This window comes from Camelus bactrianus, chromosome 36, assembly GCF_048773025.1.
Source record: "Camelus bactrianus isolate YW-2024 breed Bactrian camel chromosome 36, ASM4877302v1, whole genome shotgun sequence".
In the NCBI taxonomy this organism is placed as follows: domain Eukaryota; kingdom Metazoa; phylum Chordata; class Mammalia; order Artiodactyla; family Camelidae; genus Camelus; species Camelus bactrianus.
Genome location: NC_133574.1, coordinates 12315366 through 12333651, shown reverse-complemented (window position 1 = coordinate 12333651; position 18286 = coordinate 12315366). Strand labels below are relative to the sequence as shown.

The window sequence follows — 18286 nt, the reverse complement described above, 5'->3', positions numbered from 1 at the left end:
AAAAGGATGAAGTTATACCCTTACCTTCCTCCATATTCAAAAATTTACTCAAAATAGAACAAAGATCTAAATGTAAAAGCTAAACAAAATCTCTTAGAAGTAAACGTAGGGGAAACTCTTCATTCTATTGGGTTTGGCAGTGATTTCTTGGATATACACCAAAGGTGTTTGTAGACAACAAATGAAAAAATAGATAAATTGGTTTTTACAAAAATTTAAAACTTTTGTGCATATAAAAGGACAATATCAAAAGAATAAAGGGTAACTCACAGGATGGGAGAAAATGTTTACAAATCATACATTTGATAAGAAATTAATACACAGAATATATAAAGAACCCTTTAACTCAGCAACAACAAAAACAAAAACAAAGAGCTCATTTCAAAAATAGTCAAGGACTTGAGGACACCTTCCCCAAATAACAAAGATAAATGGCCAATAAGTACCTGAAAATGTGCTCATCATCATTATTCATTAAGGAAATGAGATACATTTCACACACATTAATATGGTTGCCATTTCTTTAGAAACAGAAAACAAATTTTGGTAAGGATGTAGAGAAATTGAGAATCCTGTACATCATTGGTAGGAACAAATTGAACAGCTAATGTAGAAAACAGTATAACTATTCCTCAGAAAATTAAACGTAAAATTACCATTTGATTCAACAGTTCAACTTCTAGTTATATATCTCAAAAGAACTGAAAGTAAGAACTCAAATATATAGTTGTACACCAATGTTTATAATAACATTATTCAAAACAGTAGAAAAAAATGGAAACAATCTAGTTATCCACTAACGTATGAATGGGTAAATAAATTGTATTGTATTTGCTGGTCAGAATGGCTGTCATCAAAAGAACACAAGCAACAAATATTGGCAATGATGTGGAGAGAAGAAACCCTTGGTGGGCTCTTGGTGGGAAAGTAAACTCATGCAGCCACTGTGGAAAATAGTATGGAGATTTCTCCAAAAATCTCAAAATATAATTACTATATGACCCAGATTCCACCCCTGGGTATATAAAAGCAAAACCAAAACCAAAACCAAAAACACTAATTTGAAAATATACATGCATATCAATGTTCATAGCATCATTATGTACAATTGCCAAGGTATGGAAGCAACCTAAGTGTCCATGAACATGTGAATGGATAAAGAATATATGATATGCACACACACACAGATAGATAGATATAGATAGATATAGTATGTATAGATATTTATTGTACACTACACACACACACACACACACACAATAGAATACTACTCAGCCATAAAAAATGAAATTTTGCCATTAACAGCAACATAGATGGACTTGGATGGCATTATGCTAAGTGAAATAAGTCAGACAGAGAAAGACAAATACTATATGATATCACTTATATGTAGAATGTATAAAATACAACAAACTATTGAATATAACAAAAACAACAACAAAAAAAGAAGCAGGCTCACAAATATAGAGAACAAACCAGTGGTTACCAGTGGGAAGTGGGGCGGGCAATAAAGGTATGGAGGAGTGGGAGGAGTGGGAGTAACACACTATTGAGTATAAGACAGGCTACAAAGATGTACTGCACAACAAAGGGAACATAGCCAGTATTTTGTAATAACTGCAAATTAAGTGGAAATGTAAAAGTTCTATAATAATTAAAAATTAAAAAAATAAAATAGAGTGTAGTACATTCTTACCATGGAATGTTATTCAGCCTTAAAAAGAAGGATATTCTAACACATGTTACAGTCTAAATAAACCTGAGGACATTATGCTAACTGAAATAAGACAGTCACAAAAAGAAAAATACTATATGATGTCATTTTTATGAGGTATCCAGGGTAGTTAAATTCATAGAAACAGAAAGTTTACTCACACTTACCAGGAGCTTGGGGAGAGGGAAATGGAGACTTGTTTATTGGATACAGAGTTTCAGCTGAGCATGATGCAATGGGTTGGAGGTAGATAGTGATGATGATTGTAACATCTATGTGAATATACTTAATTCCACTATATTGTACACTTTAAATAGTTAAAATAGTAAATAGTTGTGCATATTTCATCAAAATAAAATAATTAGGTACTTTAAGTGGGAGGGAAATAGAACTTGATTGTCTGCATTTTCTATATTAATGGACAGTCAGCAGGGGCAGAGAGAGATTGGGGCCTTAGACCAAATATATCAGGGGAGGAATTCATTACTCATGTTTTATCAGGGACTGTTTCCTGGGCTAAGAGTGAGCACCATATTCAATGCAGCCTGGGACCACTGTCCACAGAACAGTGGTTAAGGAATAAGATCACATTATCTGAAGTAAAAGGAATTCCATCCAAATAACACTGTTGAGTGGCACAACCACACTTCCGTGGAAAAAGAGACACAAGGAAGAATATTCCAGAGTTGTCATATCAGTCCTAGTACAGTCATAGAAACAGAATCCAGTTTAGTTTGTTTAAACATAATAATTTGTACAGGTGATAAAGGAATAGAGATCAAAAAACACAAAATTCTTCACCAAAGCCTTTAATTTTTGGCCTACAGGTAATAAGAGGGATATTTATTACCGTTTGAAATAATAAAAAAAGTCACACTTATTCATACGTCCAAACATTAATCTATTTATTCATTGTTTCAATCACCATGCACTCTAGGTTTTACCTTACTTTAAAGTTACCATATTTGGTCCTTAGGGCTCTATAATACACAATTATATCTCCAGGCAAGATGCACTAGGTTGAAACCAAACTTTAAAAATGACTATTTGGTTGCAACTTAGATTCTTGATCACTACACATAAAATATTTATATATATACACACACACATACACATACATACACATACACATATCTATATACACACACACATCTATATACACACACACATATATATATACATGTATATAATTACAATATTTATTTCTGCCTAAATAAAATTATGTAAGGCCCATACACAGTGTAAGCTGCATGAGGACAAGATCTTTGCTTTTCTCTCTTTACATAATCCAGAACAATGGCAGGGAGGACATAAGAATTTAACAAACAATGTAAATAATTAGAACCAAGCATTCCTTAATGAGGATTAGAATAGATGTGTGAATAAGTTGTTAACTACTTTTTAAAGCCTTTTTATTTTTCTAAGTGACCATTGTCAGTTTTATTATTTTTTATTGAAAGAAAATAGAAACAGTATTTCAAAGAGATATCTGCACTCAAGTTTATTGCAGCATTAACCACAGTAGCCAAGAAATGAAAGCAACCTAAATGCCAACACATGAATGGATACAAAAGATGTGGCACATATACATATACACAAGGGAATATTATTCAGTCACAAGGAAGGTGGATATCCTGCGATTTGCAACATCAATGGACCTTGAGCACATTATGCTAAGTGAGATAGGTCAGAGAAAGACAAGTACAGTGTGATATCACTTGTATGTCGAATCTAAAAGAGACAAGGCTTCTCTTTGCTCTTCAATGCAGGGTGTGTCTAGTCCAAGGGATTAGAACATCTGCTTAAGTCAAGCTCTCAGTGGGAACAGATATACAGATATTTCTGTAGAATCGTTTACTTTTGCATTAAACCCCATGATACATTGTTCACATATTCATTACTCTATGGTTTCTTCTTTAAAAGGCAAAGACATTCATTCTTCCTTCTGAACACTTGAAGCCACGACTAGATGGAGTCATTTAAATTCTCCAGTGGAGATGAGTTAACATCCTCGCAGAGATACTGAGACTGTGGTGAATAAGGTCACAGAGGGGGAAACTGTACCAAAAGTGTTTCTTCTGCTCCTCTGGTCCTTAAGTCAAATTAGAGACCTTAATCTAATATCTAAAATCCAAACAATCTATTATCTCAGAGGTTTGGTGTGATCATGGAATTCTGGCAATTGAAAACTATCACACATGTGTCAGCTTTTTGTTTATACAGAAGTTTCTTACTAAGTACCCTCTGTGCCTAAACATACACTATGAAGATGTAAAGAAAATACATATATATATATAAAATGGTGTCTGTCTTCAGACGAACTATACTTTTATTTGAAAAAAATACTAGACCAAGTTAGTTGCACCTGGGCCAAGACTGTGTTCATACCAGGATGTCATGTACCTCTAACAGGGAGACTGTGATGTCTTTTCAGGATCTGAGCATCACTCCTAGCTTGGATCCTGATTCTGAGAGTCCTTGAAGTGTTTGGGCATTCTCATTTCCCAGCATATGGATCCAAGTACATTTCCAGAGGTCCCCTAGGAGAGGAACTGGAAAATCATTATCATTTATCCTCATCCCAGAGTTGCAAGGTCCTCTCTCCTGGGATCCTGCCCTCCCCTCCAGGTGATAGTTCCATCATCTGAAATTGGTTTAGACCAAGGCTACGGATTATAACCTTTTATCAATGTTACCTCTCAGCTTCCTATAAATATCCTTGATTACAATGGTTTCCTCCCCATTCTTTTTTTCTCTACAGACACCTTGTTTTATTTGCCATCTTCAGAATTTTCTCTGGTCAGGTCTGCTGGCTGCCACTCCAACCAAATTATAGACTGAATGTTTGAATGTGTTCTCCAAAATCCATTTGAGGAAACCCCAAATACCAATGTCCCAATGTGCTTGGAAATGGGGTTTGCGAGGGATTAGATAATGAGTGTGGGGCCTTCATGAATCTAATTAGTGCCTGTATAACAAAGAATCATGAGATTCATTCTCTCTGTCTCTCTCTCTCTCTCTCTCTCTCTCTCTCTTCACCATGGTAGGACACAGTAAGAACCTTGTCATCTGTAAAGCTGTAAGAGGACCCTTACCAAGAAAATAACAATGCTGGCACAGTGCTTTTGGACTTACAGCCTCCAGGACTGGGAGAAATAAATGTTTGTTTTGTAAGCCACACAGTCTATGGTAATTTGTTATAGCAGCCTGAGCTAAGACAAACCACGATGCTCATTACCCTTATTGTACTGTACTTGAATTCTGATGTTTAAATGCCAACACCTGGCCTCTGTGTGTCTGGGTTTTTCATTCCCCATTACTATCAAGGCATCCATTTCTGCAGTGGTGCATCACGCCTTCTGTACTTGCCAACAGCAGAGACGCCACCACTGAACTTAAGGATGATGGGAATTCCTCTCACCAGTGACTATTCTTAGTGTTTAGTAATTTGTTTCTAAACACTGTAAAAGTGTAATTGAAACCTATGAAATAAAGGTTACTGTTGTTGAGATTTCAAGGGGTAACAGGAAAGTTCATACCTTATTTTTGAAGCAAATATAAGGGATTAAAAACCAAGGCCAAAGCAAAAACAAGATTAGGATGCAAACGTTATTTTCTAGTATTCTGATCTTAGTCTTATACTCCTCATTTAGCAGGCTAATGTCATTTCTGGAAGCAATGAGCAATTCCATTTATTCACATTCCATTTACTATTTTAATTATTAGTATTGTAGTTTGTTTTCTTTGTTATTCGAGAAATAACACAAGCTAACTTTGCAAAATTGAAAATATAGAGTATATAATGAAAAGCATGTGTCCTTTCCATCCCTGATGCCAAGCTGTCTTCTCCAGGAAGAACCAATGATACCAATTTCTAATGAATCTTCCAGAAATGTACTATACATACATGTTTATGAGTGCCCAAAATAATTGCCTTTTTTTTTTTTACGGTGAACACATTATACAAACTGTTTTGTGCCTCATTTTTTCACTCTACATTCTATCTTCCAGATTGTTCTATATTTATACAAATAGAGCTCCACTATCTATTTACTAGCAACATAGAATTCTAGTATAAATACATGCAAAATATATATTACCAAATTACATAAATGAGCATTAAGTGGTTTCCAATCTTTTGCCATTAGAATTGAAGCCTCAGTGAAACTCTTGTATATATGTACATACACATATATATGATTTTGCACACATATATATTTTCTAAAACTGAACACACTATATCAAAGTGTCCATGCATTTATTCTATCTAATGTGGGCCAGGCATCAGTATTCTCTAGAATTCACTTTTTATATTTAAAGCATTGCTGGATGAAAGTGAAAAGCATGCATATCAGAAATAGGCCAGAGAACATACATGTATATTATATTATATATCTGATTTCTTTACAAGAAGAGCTACTTCTTTTTAAATAGTGAGCTCTCTACTTTCATAACATTACCAAGAATATTAGCTGGGGCAGGCAATAACGAAGCGATTCTTTTGCCAAGGTTGTCCAAGGCTTGTGCAAGCAAGGAACTATCATCATTTTTAGTATCAACAATTCTCTCTCCCAAATGATTTATCTCTGTACTCATCTCCTCACATTTCTTTCTAAATCCTTCAGTACACCGATCTTCTTGGACCTAAAAAAAAAAAAAATGAGGAAGGAAGTAAAACTTTTTAAATCCCCCATTTTTTCAAGGATTACATTTTGTCAAACTTTGAAACTTTGTCAGACTATCTTTGTTTTATTCCTAATATTGTTCTCTCTTAATCATGAAAGGAGACTCTTGTAACAAGGGATATTTCCTGGTTTGGACCGAAATATTAAGAAGAAGTGTAGTTTACAGCCTTAATAATATTCATATACCTTAGGGATTTGCCAGGAGGCTAAGCCTGGCATGAGGACAAATGTAATATTTTCCAGTCAAAAAATGCATATGAGAGGTAGCCTTGGTCTGACTGCACTAATTCTCAGTCCCACTCAGGATGACACTGTCACCCATATTATAGAAATCTGTTATAAACACATGGCCCCTAAATTATAGAAATCTCTTATAAATCATGTTCAGATGAACAATGAGAGAAATCCCTCCAAGCCACATGATAGCTTGGGGATCTGTCCACACCTGGAGGCAATGCAGCAAGTGTAAAATCTATCATTTCTATGTGTTTTTAAGTCTGGACATTTCTGGTAGTCTTATGTCAGAACAGATCTACCTCAGGGCCTTGGGCTGAGCAGGTCTCCTGGTAAAAGGTAGTGACCTTGGTAGAGCATACTAGTTGTTGTTCATATTAAACACACATAATTGGAATATCTGTTCAATGAAGCCCTGTGAGGTCATTTTAAAATTCTCTAAATGGCTATTCAGCCCTATTTATATTCTCTGAGGGCTTGGAGTAGAGGGGGGGAATACTCATCCTGAACTGTCCAAAGTCTACTTACAGAGCCAAATTTAAAGGTTTTGGAAGGATTCAAAGGCTTCAGGGTTTTAATAAATCACAAGCAGTAGATGCACTTGTGATCTCTGCATGACCATGCTGTAACCTTCACCCTTCCATTCCTGGGGTACCAGGGCAAATCTATCAAGCTCTACTACTGCCACAGCCTGATTCACCTTCAGCTGATGCTCCAATATCTTGTTTGGCTCTCTCAGCAGGTTTTCTCTTTCTCTCACCGTCTTCTCCATTATCTGAACTATGTGTTTCTGGAGACTTCTCTTCTGAGCCTCCACCTGCTGCTGCTGCTCCTGCAGTTTCTGTTTCAGCAGCTCCTTTTCCTTCTCAGCTGTCTCCTTCCAGGTCCACTCTTCTGCCACAGGAAGGTATTAGGGAGGGAAAAATAGGCAAGGATTGACCTCCACCCTCCTGAGCTCAGAGGCCAAACCAAATTAAAGAGAGAGGTAGGAAATCTCTGAAGTCCTCCCCCAAAACCCCATGTCCACACCATCGAGAACACACTTCAGAATGTGAGAGAAAAGGCTCTGCCTGTCTGGGGTCCAACCACAGTTCCCTTTGCTGTTTCCAGATGCAGCAGGGTTGTTCCACAGAAAGGAAGGAAGCTCCGGTATTGGGAAGGTTTTGCTCTCACACCTGTCAGAGGGCACTGCAAGATCATATACATCCCACTGTGAGCCCAGCCCTACCCTGTACCTGCTATGGGCTTCTCCCCATCAGTGAGGGCTTTATCTGCCTGCAGGATTTCTCTAGTGCCATCTGGGACTGCAGAAACCTCTGGAGGAACTCATTTGCCTGAGGAACCAAGGAGGAGCACAGAAATTAGATTTCCAAAAGGGAAATTAGTGATGCAAAGACAACTAAGTCCATGTAACTTTTGCTTCAATTTTAAAGTTCCACAGTGGTTCCTTACAATGAGTCCAAGCTCCTTAGACTGACCTGTCTCTCTCCAGTCTCTTGCCCAGTGCTACTTCCTTCTCCCCACTCTAGAATCCAGCCAGTCAGAATCATGTTCAGTTCTACAAACCCCAAATCTCTGGTGCTTTTACATATCTGCTTTACCAGTGTGAAATAGTGCCTCTAAATTGTGCTGCTGTTCTCCTCTGCCACTAGCTGGTTATAACTTTAGACAACTTATTTTAACCTGCCTATGCTTCTCAGTTGAGATCTTTAAAATGTTGATAATGTAGATGCTTCTTAATGCTATTTGAAAGATTAAGTTAAAGAGTCTAGGGAAAGAGCTTAACATTTTGGCTATAGGAAACAACAGTTCAATATATATTAGTTGCATTATTATTGTTTTTTTATTATTATTATTATTATTATTATTATTATTATTATTATTATTATTATTATTATTATTATTATTATTATTATTATTATTATAATTATTTTTGTTTCTAACACCTAAGTAGCTCTTTCCAGAGTGTTATAGCTTGCCTATGTAGTTGACTTCCTGTCTCACTTGTGATCATCCTTGTGTACAAAGACTGACTTGTAAATTATCAGTGCTCAACACGTCAAATATGTTGTTGAGTAAAAAAAATGAATAATTTCTGTTCTGTCTCTTGTTGATTTAAGAAATCTGTACTCATGGTTGGGAGTTGACATTTGTACTCTCTTCAGGAATAAATAGCATGCAGTGAACCTTAAAAGCCACAGCTGTTTGAATGGCCCCATACACTCTCTTTATGCATGCATGGAGATGCACTCTCAGATTTTCAGGAGACCCCTTTGAGTATTCTGTAGGTTCCCCATGTTTCCCTTATTCCTCACCTTCACTCCTTTCATGGGCACTTGGTAATATTCCTTTTCAATAATTTCCTTTGCTTTCCTGTAGAGTTCATGACCTCCAGGAACAGAGAAAGTTCCTGCTGAGATACTTTTTATTAGTGCCTTTGAAAGCTGATCAAGTTTAGTCTGGCAATATTTGATTGATGTCTCTTCATTCTGCATCAAGAAATCATCTTTCTTATTCTTTATGATTTCCTAGAGGGAAGAAAGATAGAGGGCTGTCACCAGAAGCAAGGAACAGAGGAAGTAAATTTCCAAAGGATCTGGTAGAAGAATTGGTCTAATTGTGTTCCTCATGAGAAAAGTATTCTGTTGGAGGACATGTAATAAAACAGCAGTCACAAGATTTGATTTATTCACAGCTCTGAAAACTCTGGAAGACCATGGGGAAGTTCCCTAACCTCCTTTGGGTATTTCATCTGAGCTGTTGGAGTTACATTACCTAATCTCTCTGGTTCCTTGAAGCTGCCACATTCAGTGATTCTGTCTTCAATGATAGATACAACAAGGAGCAACCTAAGCTGAAAGTGGCCTGAGATGTGGATCTGAAAAGAGAAATTTTGGTTCCCAGTCATAGGAGTGTGTTCACAGAAAATAAGCCAGCTAAAGAATGTCTTGGGTGTTCTGGACAGGCTTGGAATCCACAGAAGTATTTATTTCAAGAGGATATCTATACTGATTTTTCATTGAAGGTCAAAGGGAGTTCCAGATAAACTGCCTGAGTTCTGGCAGTCAAAAAAGAAGGAAATGTAGTCCTTTGAAACTCTGTCCCTCATGAGAACATGGACTACTTTATCCTTGAGTGAGAGATGAGCCATGGGACTGGTAACAACACTTCTAGGCTTCATTCTTCAAGGGGAGGCGACATAAAGTAAATACCAAGACAGATTATGACAAGGTTCCTCTAGAACTCCTGCTTGTCTTCCTTGAAGGAGTGCTCCATAAAGACTGCAGGGGCTTCCCTCTCACAGGCAGCATGCGCCTCCAGCAGCTCCTGCAGCATGTCTGTGGGGAAGCTCACTCGCTGGGCTATCTGCTCGCTGTAGTGGTTGTCTGCCTTCTGAATGGCAGCTGAGTTCTCCAGCTGGGCCAGAGTTGTCACTGCGTTCCCCAAGCGAGGTACTGCTCCACTATTGATAGTATCCAGGTAGGTCACAACCAGAGTCCTCAGCCCTGAAGAAGCCAGGAAATTTAGGGGCTAAATATCAAGTTATCAATCAATGGCTCCAGGATTCTGAGACTATGCTTCTAGGGTCATATACACATGCACACACACAAACACACACACGCACCCCTACCTCCTTCTACTATTATCACCTTCATTTTCCTACTGACTCTTCATTTTTATGGTTTTCCAGGCCACAGGACTAAAAAAGTTAATATCTAATTCTATCTAACATACTAGGGGCTACCTGGAAAATACAGTTTCTCATTTTAAAAATTGAAAGCAATACAGATTACATAGATAGACAGATGAGGCAAAGTGTACTATGTTTAATTTATTCCTAATTCTGAGGCTTTGAATGGATTTTCAGAGATTTATGGGCTAATATTTATTTTTGGACCACTCTAAATTCTCAAATTATCTTTTGAATTCTCCTTGTGAAGAACATTTATTGTATAGGACTTTCTTTGAAAACATGCAGTATTCTGTTTTTACACCAAGAGAGTGATTATATTCTAAGTGGAGGATGTTTTCAGATAAGTGGGAGTCACCGATATCATTGACAAAAGTTGAAATTTGGGGAAGGAATTTGTAAATCCCCCAAAGTGAGATAATTATAAAGTATACAGATTTCTTCATGGAGTATAAAAGTCTGTAAAATCAGAATCCTTTATAGAATCAAACAAAAATACTAGAAAGCACATTATATAAAATATTCAACACATAGCAGTCCCCATGGAAATGGGAAAAAGAGACTCACCTTTCCCAGTGACCATGATTCCTTCTGTGAGGGTCTTGGTCCTTGCTTCAGTGAAGATGTAAGAACAGAATTTTTTTGTTTGCTCCTGGAATTTAGGATCCAGTTGGTCTTCAGATGCCATCACAGTATTGGCTAGAATTTTTTTTCCTATGTTGGCCAGTCAAAGACAAAACACTTCCATCTTGGAAATAATGCCTGATGCAGTCTCTGGGTAGATTGGATGTTTGGGCTTTGGGATTCTTCCCTGAGGGACAGAAAAACAGGGATTAGTGTGTAGAGTCTTGAGGCGAGGGGGTTACAGGTGTTCATGGCAGGGATTTGTGTGTCTTTGTCATTTCTACACATAGAACTGTTTTAACATAGACATTCAATACTTCTTTGCACATCAGACTTATACCAATGATATAACTGCAGAGAAATTTAGGGAGACATCTGATCCAGTAAAGGAAACCTATGGCTGGTCTCTCCAGACATGCACATAGTAGAGTGGTTGTCTATGATGTGTTTGCTTAACTAGCAGCTAAAAGGATGAAAGGTCACATGAAACTTTCTGCTCAACTCAACCTCATGTAGGAATTGAGCTGTGGAACCAAAAAGGAGAGCTACAAACAAGGGATCATGGACAGTAATTGGAATATTAGGAATGACATCCTCATTATTTAAGAAAAACTGTTTTGATGCTAAAAATAATTGATGCAGTGTTATGTATTTATTAGTAAAAACCTCTGAAGTATAAATGTACCTGAAATATAATTTTAAGGTATCACCTCTAATCTATAATCTCTTTGAGGTAAATGTTCATATCTGGTCCTCTCCTGCCAGCCAATTTCTTAATAGCTGTTTTGAGAAATCATAAATAGAAACATGAAAGGAAGAATGACTAAATTGGGATTGATATTTCTCTCAAGGTTTCAATAGACACACATCCTTGGAAATGTAACCCATGAAAATAATTTTTTAACTTGTAATTAATTCATGGGTAAACATGTGGGAATTAGGAGAAAGCTATGATGTGGAAGGTAAAATGAATATTCTAATAATTGTCAGTATTATTGAAAAGGCATAGATTGTAAAGACAGTCACTTCTTCAGGTTTATTTAGAACATACAGTCATTTTGTAGATGATATAATTATACAGGATTAGAAAGTTTTCTAGCCCTCTTTGAAAAGAATAATATGTGAAATCTATATTTTGTTCATTAGGTAAGCTTTTCACTGCAGTTTCATGTCTAACAATTAGCTGATTAGTTGTTTTCTTCAACAGAGAAAAATTGAAGGAACAGGAAACACAGTGTCCAGTCTTTAGAATGTTTCATCACCCATGTAAATCTGGATGCTAAATTTAAAGATGTATAAAAAACAAATTGGTTTTGAGTAATTTCACTTTACACTTTACTTTTCTTGAGTAAACTTCAACTGTAGCCCCTAGATCTTTGCAACCCACTTTCCAGCCACCATTTTCACAGACTTTGATTTAGTCTCAAATACAAATGCAATCACAGAGATGAGGGATATTGTTTAGTAGATCCCACACTCTATTGGACCGTACACTGCCCAGGCCATACTCTGATACCTGGAATCAGCTTCAGGGCATTCTCCAAGTACTCATCTTCTGTGATAGGCTGACCACATAACTACAGCTCCATGGTGAAATCCCATACAGTCCAGATAATGTCTGGAAAGAAATTCACAAATTCTGTGGAATCTTCTACTCTATCAGGTGTTTGAGAGGACTTTGCCCTGATGTTTTGCAAGTTCTGTCGCATAACTAACATTTGGTTAGGGAAAAGAAACTCACTACCAACAATTCCCACATTTCTCTAGTATAAAAATATTATAAACACACTCTTTTGCCATGGGTCCCCTCTGTTCCACCCAAGAAACTAAATGACAGGAAGGGAGAGACTGACTCTATCCTCATCCCCATGAATTCAGTGAAACATGGTGGTTCAGGACCTGGAAGGATACTGCAGATGCTCCAGGGCCTGGTGGTTGATGGTGCTCATGCTGTTCTAGACAAAGCTACTGCAGAGAACCACAGCCAGGGCAAAGATCCATGAATCCTTCTTAGACTCATCCTAGAAAGCACATTAGAACAAGAGAGTTAGAAGTTTACCCCTACATTAGAAATTCATCTGTACACTTCTTCAATCATGGTTTCATTTATTATTTCAGCTAACATACTCACCATGCAAAGAAATTGAAGACAGATGTAAATGCAGATATCAACTTTGACAATTACAGAGACATTTTTTGTGTTTGCAAATTTTTCATATATAAAAGGATTCTAGTGTTCACAGTGCTTTCTTTTTCCTCAATTGGATAAAGTAAAATAACATATATAGAAAAACTAATACAGTACCTGTTGTGTAATTAGGAATTCAGTGATGAGTGTGGGCACTTATTCATTCTGCATATATTTATTAATCAGAGTCCATATAAAATATACCATAGTTGGCATAACTGGGTATTTAACTTATATGCAATCAATAAATACTTGCAGGAAGCTACTAAATATCCCCCACTGTTCTTAGATTTTAAAAAAGCAATGCTAAAAATGAAAATTTTCTTTCAACATGATAATTTCAAAGCAGTGGACAAACATCCATAACAGTAAGTGCAACAATGATAGAAGTATCTGTAAAAGGCTTACTCTCAGTAATGTATATAAGCAGTGAAACCTATAGCTATAACACTAAACTAAAATTTAGAAGTCTATCAAGGAAGAACAGGGCTATGAAATTTGGAGAAAGAGTATGTGATCTGAAAGCTTCCTCAATATCTTGAGCTGAATATTAAAGAACTGGTAAATGTGGAACTGAAGAAATGAAGGTGATCCCATAGACAGGAAAATCCAGAGAAACAAAATTAGAGATGGGAGAAGACAGGGGTCTTGTAGTTAGAACAGAGTCATTTGAGGGCAGAGGGCAAGTGGAGAAGTTAAGGTGAGTTTCATGCAGCCTAATCAAGGGCCCTAAAGCCCAGGCTAAGTTGTATAAATCATAGCATTGTCTAAATGATGGCATAAACTGGAAATAGTTTTTTTTTTTATTATAAATGGCATGTAAAGTTGCTCCCAGTGTAAATGCAAAAACTGTGGTTTATGTTGAGAAGATTCTAAATGGGAGTTTGGGGGGATAAGAGTCTATTCATTACTTTCTTTCCCCAAAACCCAGTTTTTAAAAATAATCAATTAGGATAAGAAGAAGTAGCAGTTATGACAAGCAATTATTTCAACAGCAAGATTATATCATTGTTTGATATATGGCTTTAAAAATAAGCAGACTTTCTAACTCCTGTTGAGAAAAAAGACAGAGCTATAAAAATGTAGGTACTATTTCCAAATAAATCTCAAAAAGGGGAAAGGAGGGATAGTTCATTTTACCCATTAGCAGAAAGCTAAAACACCAAAAATCCATTTTAAAATGTTTCTTGTAGGACAAAAACTTACTTTTATAGAACTTGCACATTCAGAGGTGTCTCACAGATTTCCAGAACACTCTGTGAGTAGTTGATGAACTTCATCATAGAAAATGTAAACCCATCTCTTAAATCCAACCCTCAAATACACTCTTCACCTTGTAGCTAAGAAGGTGAATCAGAAATGTTTCCTCACTCACAGATTGATACTTCTCTTTCTTAGTTATGCTTAACTGTAAGTTCTCAAAACCAGTCAGGTGCTGCCTGGATTGCCTTTCAAAACTGAAGGACTTATTCCCCCAGCTGTTGGGAGTGCTGGTGGAAGACAGTCTTCACGTGTCAGCCCTCTTAATTAGAAAGGCTTCTGGAGCAGCTCTTCAAAAATGTATCAGCACCCCTGTCCGAAACTCAGGATAACTCAAAAAAGCCAATCCAGCCATGGAGCTCCCATGAAATTCCCAGAAATTGGGGATTGCAATGCAATGTAATTTATTCTTCTCTCCAGCCTGCTTCTTTCCCAATTACATGGTATTAAATCTGACTGCAGATAATGTCTTGTCAATTGAACTAAAGACTCTTTTAGGGCAGGACATTTACTTTGGTCACTGATATCTACAATTCTAAGTCCAAAGGCCTGGAACTCAGCCGTTCAATAATGACTTACTAAATGTAATTAAGTCATCCACACAGTGCCAAGAAATAAAAGAATTTATCTAAGACACTATGATAACTTACCTAGAAGTGAGATTCAAACAAAACATAGTTTGCCTTATTTACTAAAATTGATTTCTAGATTTTACAGATTAAACAGTAAAATTTCTAGGACCATGGAGAGATAAGGGGAAAATCCAGAATAAAAAGGATTTAATTGTGAATTTCTGCTTTACCATTCACACATCCCCCAGGCTCTAATTGTGCAGAAGGACCACCAGAGTACGATTTGGCTTGTGTGGGTGAGGCACACACCACATCCAGATGCCCTTGGTTTCAGACTGCACTGTAGAGCCTAGAGGAAAGCCTGTGAGGAGAGGGGAGAAAGCAGCATTCAGTTAGAGCAGATAATCTAAACAACCAAGGGGCTACAGAGTCAGATCTATTGGAATGTCAGTATCCCAGCATACGAGTTGGTGCTTTCTCCATTTCCTCAAGAATGTCCTACTTTGTGTGTCATCTGTTTCAAGGAGGAAGGAACATTAATTGTGATAAAGATACCAAGCAAGGGCTCAACATAGAGGCAAAGGGGAATCCATGAATCAGACAAAATGGAAGTCACTGATAACCATAACAAGAGTATCTTTAAAGAATGGTGAGGTTCAAAGCCAGAGAGAAATGGACTGAAGATAGACATGGGAAGAGAAAAAGGTGGGAAAAAATCAAGATTATAATTTTTGTCAGACAAATTTTTCAAAAGTGGGGAGAGGTGTTAGCCACAGTATTATATGACATACAGGAAATATTTTTAAGATTATAGACATTTGAACACATTTATATGTTGATGAGTATAGTCCATAAAAAAGCAAAATGTGTTTCAAGAGCGAGTAGACACAATTGCAAGAGTCCAGTGCTTAAGCATGTAAAATAAGGTAGGATTGTGAGAATTGGTAGGAGAAATTTTGCTTTACAGGAATAAAACATACAATATGATAATGAATTACAGTAAGACAGTGGTTTAGCAGTGAGAAATAGGAGTGGAAATTTGATTTGTTAAGAGAAGTTTGGTTTTCCCTACACAAGATCAGGACAAAAATTAAGAAGCTGAGGTATTAGCTAGAATCAAGCAATTGGTCCTTGACCCTGTACAACACTCACCATGATTCTGACCTGCAAGATGGTTCATCAAGTAGGATTTGCCTGTATGATACGGCCCTACAATGGCCACCAACAGCACTGGCAAAGAAATCTCACCAAGAATCTGCAGAGATTTTTGGTTCACTGAAAGAACCTTGACACTTTCCAGAAGACAAATGGGGTCCATCATTTTGGGTCTGGATGCCATGGCAACCTGCCAACCTAGAAGAGCTTCTTAGTGGAAATCAGATTATAAAGCCATTCTCTAACTCAGAATTATACAAAGCATCTATCAACTTAGGATAAGGTAAGTAAGAGTTCTGTGCTTTCCATTAGACAAAATGTAACCTAGAATTAGCATACTGCAGAGGTTTTCCCACATCATTCCCTCAAGTCTCTCATGATATTGGTAGTGAAATAATATAATATCACTCTCCAAACTGTTATTTCAAAATAATAATATAATTAAAGTTATTGTTATGATGCACTGAAGGCCTACAATATACCAAGCCCTTTGATAATAACTTACATATCCAGCTAAACTGATATTCACAAGAGACTGAAAGTTAGAAATTAACATAACTACTTTGGAAATGAGGTAAATGGTTCTCACAAAGGCTGAGTGAATGTCATTGAGAAAGGATTGAAAATCTACATACTTGAGCAAAATGACAGACTAGCAAACTCTAAGCTCTTGTTTCCCCAAGGAGATATAAACAACAACCAAAATACTAGCTAGAATAACCTTACAGTAGTTCCATAAAACAGTCAAAGGTCCAAAGCAACCAACCAAATACCAAATCAAGAAACAGCCTCATTCAAAATGGTAGGAAATTCTGTGGTTTTTCTGTTGCCCTCTGTCCCCATTGTGGTAAGGTCTTTAAGGAAGTGGCAAATCATTTCCCAATTCCCTCCCCTGATTCAGAGAGAGAGAATTTTATAATGTTCTAACCTGTCAGGGCTGCCTCTTCAGGTCTCTGTTTCACCTCACATGAAACTCAGGGAAGGGTGGCAGAGGGGTAGGTGGTGGTAAAACTTGGATATCAGGTGGAAAGAAGCAGCAGGTATTTCTCAAGGAAAAATGTGGAGAAACAGCTCCACAGATGCCTAGAGCAATAGGTTACCAGTGAATATATAAAATAGACTATCTAAGGCATCAATTGAGTTTCCAATTCCCTTTTTCAAAATAAACAGAGCAGAGCAGACTGCATTTACAATGTTCTGACACCTCATGGGCTGACTGAAGGACTGTTATCTTTTCCCTTATTTGGATCTTAGGCAGGGAGAAGCAGTGGGCATTGCTTGTTAAAGCTGCAGGGAGAATGACCTGCAGACACCTATGACAAGACATTATGGGTGTGTGATATTGAGATGTATAATAAGAAACACAAATTTGATCAATGTCCTTATTCCTGGTTTATAGCTCTTAAAACCCTATGTGATGTGAGAGATGAAATTATTTTTCTTGTAACTTTTGGTCTTTTGTCCTCAATTCCTAAAATACCTCCAGATTGATAAAGATGAAAGGAGAGTCTTTTGTTATTTATAACAAGCACCTTTCAACAACAACTGAGTTTATGTTAATGAGGTGATTTTTAAAGACCCTAGATCACTACAATGGAGTTGTTTGCTAGAGGAATCAATGTTATTAGAAAGTTGTAACATTTAGCCTGATGCTCCAACCACTGGGGAGCAGAGAAGAGATGAAAGTTGAGTTAATCACCAATGACCAATAGTTTACTCAACCATATCTATCTAAGAAGTCCTCCATTAAAAAATAAATAAAACGTAACTGAAATGGTTCAGAGATTTTCTGGCTTGATGAATATGTGGATGTTGTTAGAAGGTGGCACATCCAAAGGGGTCATGGAAGCTCCACATGCTTTTCTTGATATCTTTCCCTTTGCATCTCCTATTTTGCTGTTTATAGGCTGTATCTTTTTTAAAATAAACCAGTAATCTAGTAAGCAAATTATCCTTCCTGAGTTCTTAAGCCATCCTGGCAAATCATTGAACCTGGGGAAGAGATGGGTAACTCCAATGTACAGCCAGTTAGTCAGAAGCACAGGTGACAACCTGGATTTGTAATTGCATCTGAACTGAGGAGAAGTCTTGTGGGACTGAGCCCTTAATCTGTAGGGTATAAACAAATCTTGGAATTTAGGGTCAGAATTGCTTATTGTGAAA

The 18286-nt window shown here is 37.0% G+C and overlaps 1 pseudogene; it reads right to left on the bottom strand.

Moving 5' to 3' along the window:
- Positions 1 to 7207: 7207 nt before the first annotated feature.
- LOC141576103 (guanylate-binding protein 6-like) lies at positions 7208 to 16289 on the bottom strand (annotated as a pseudogene).
- Between the last annotated feature and the right edge of the window lie 1997 nt (positions 16290 to 18286).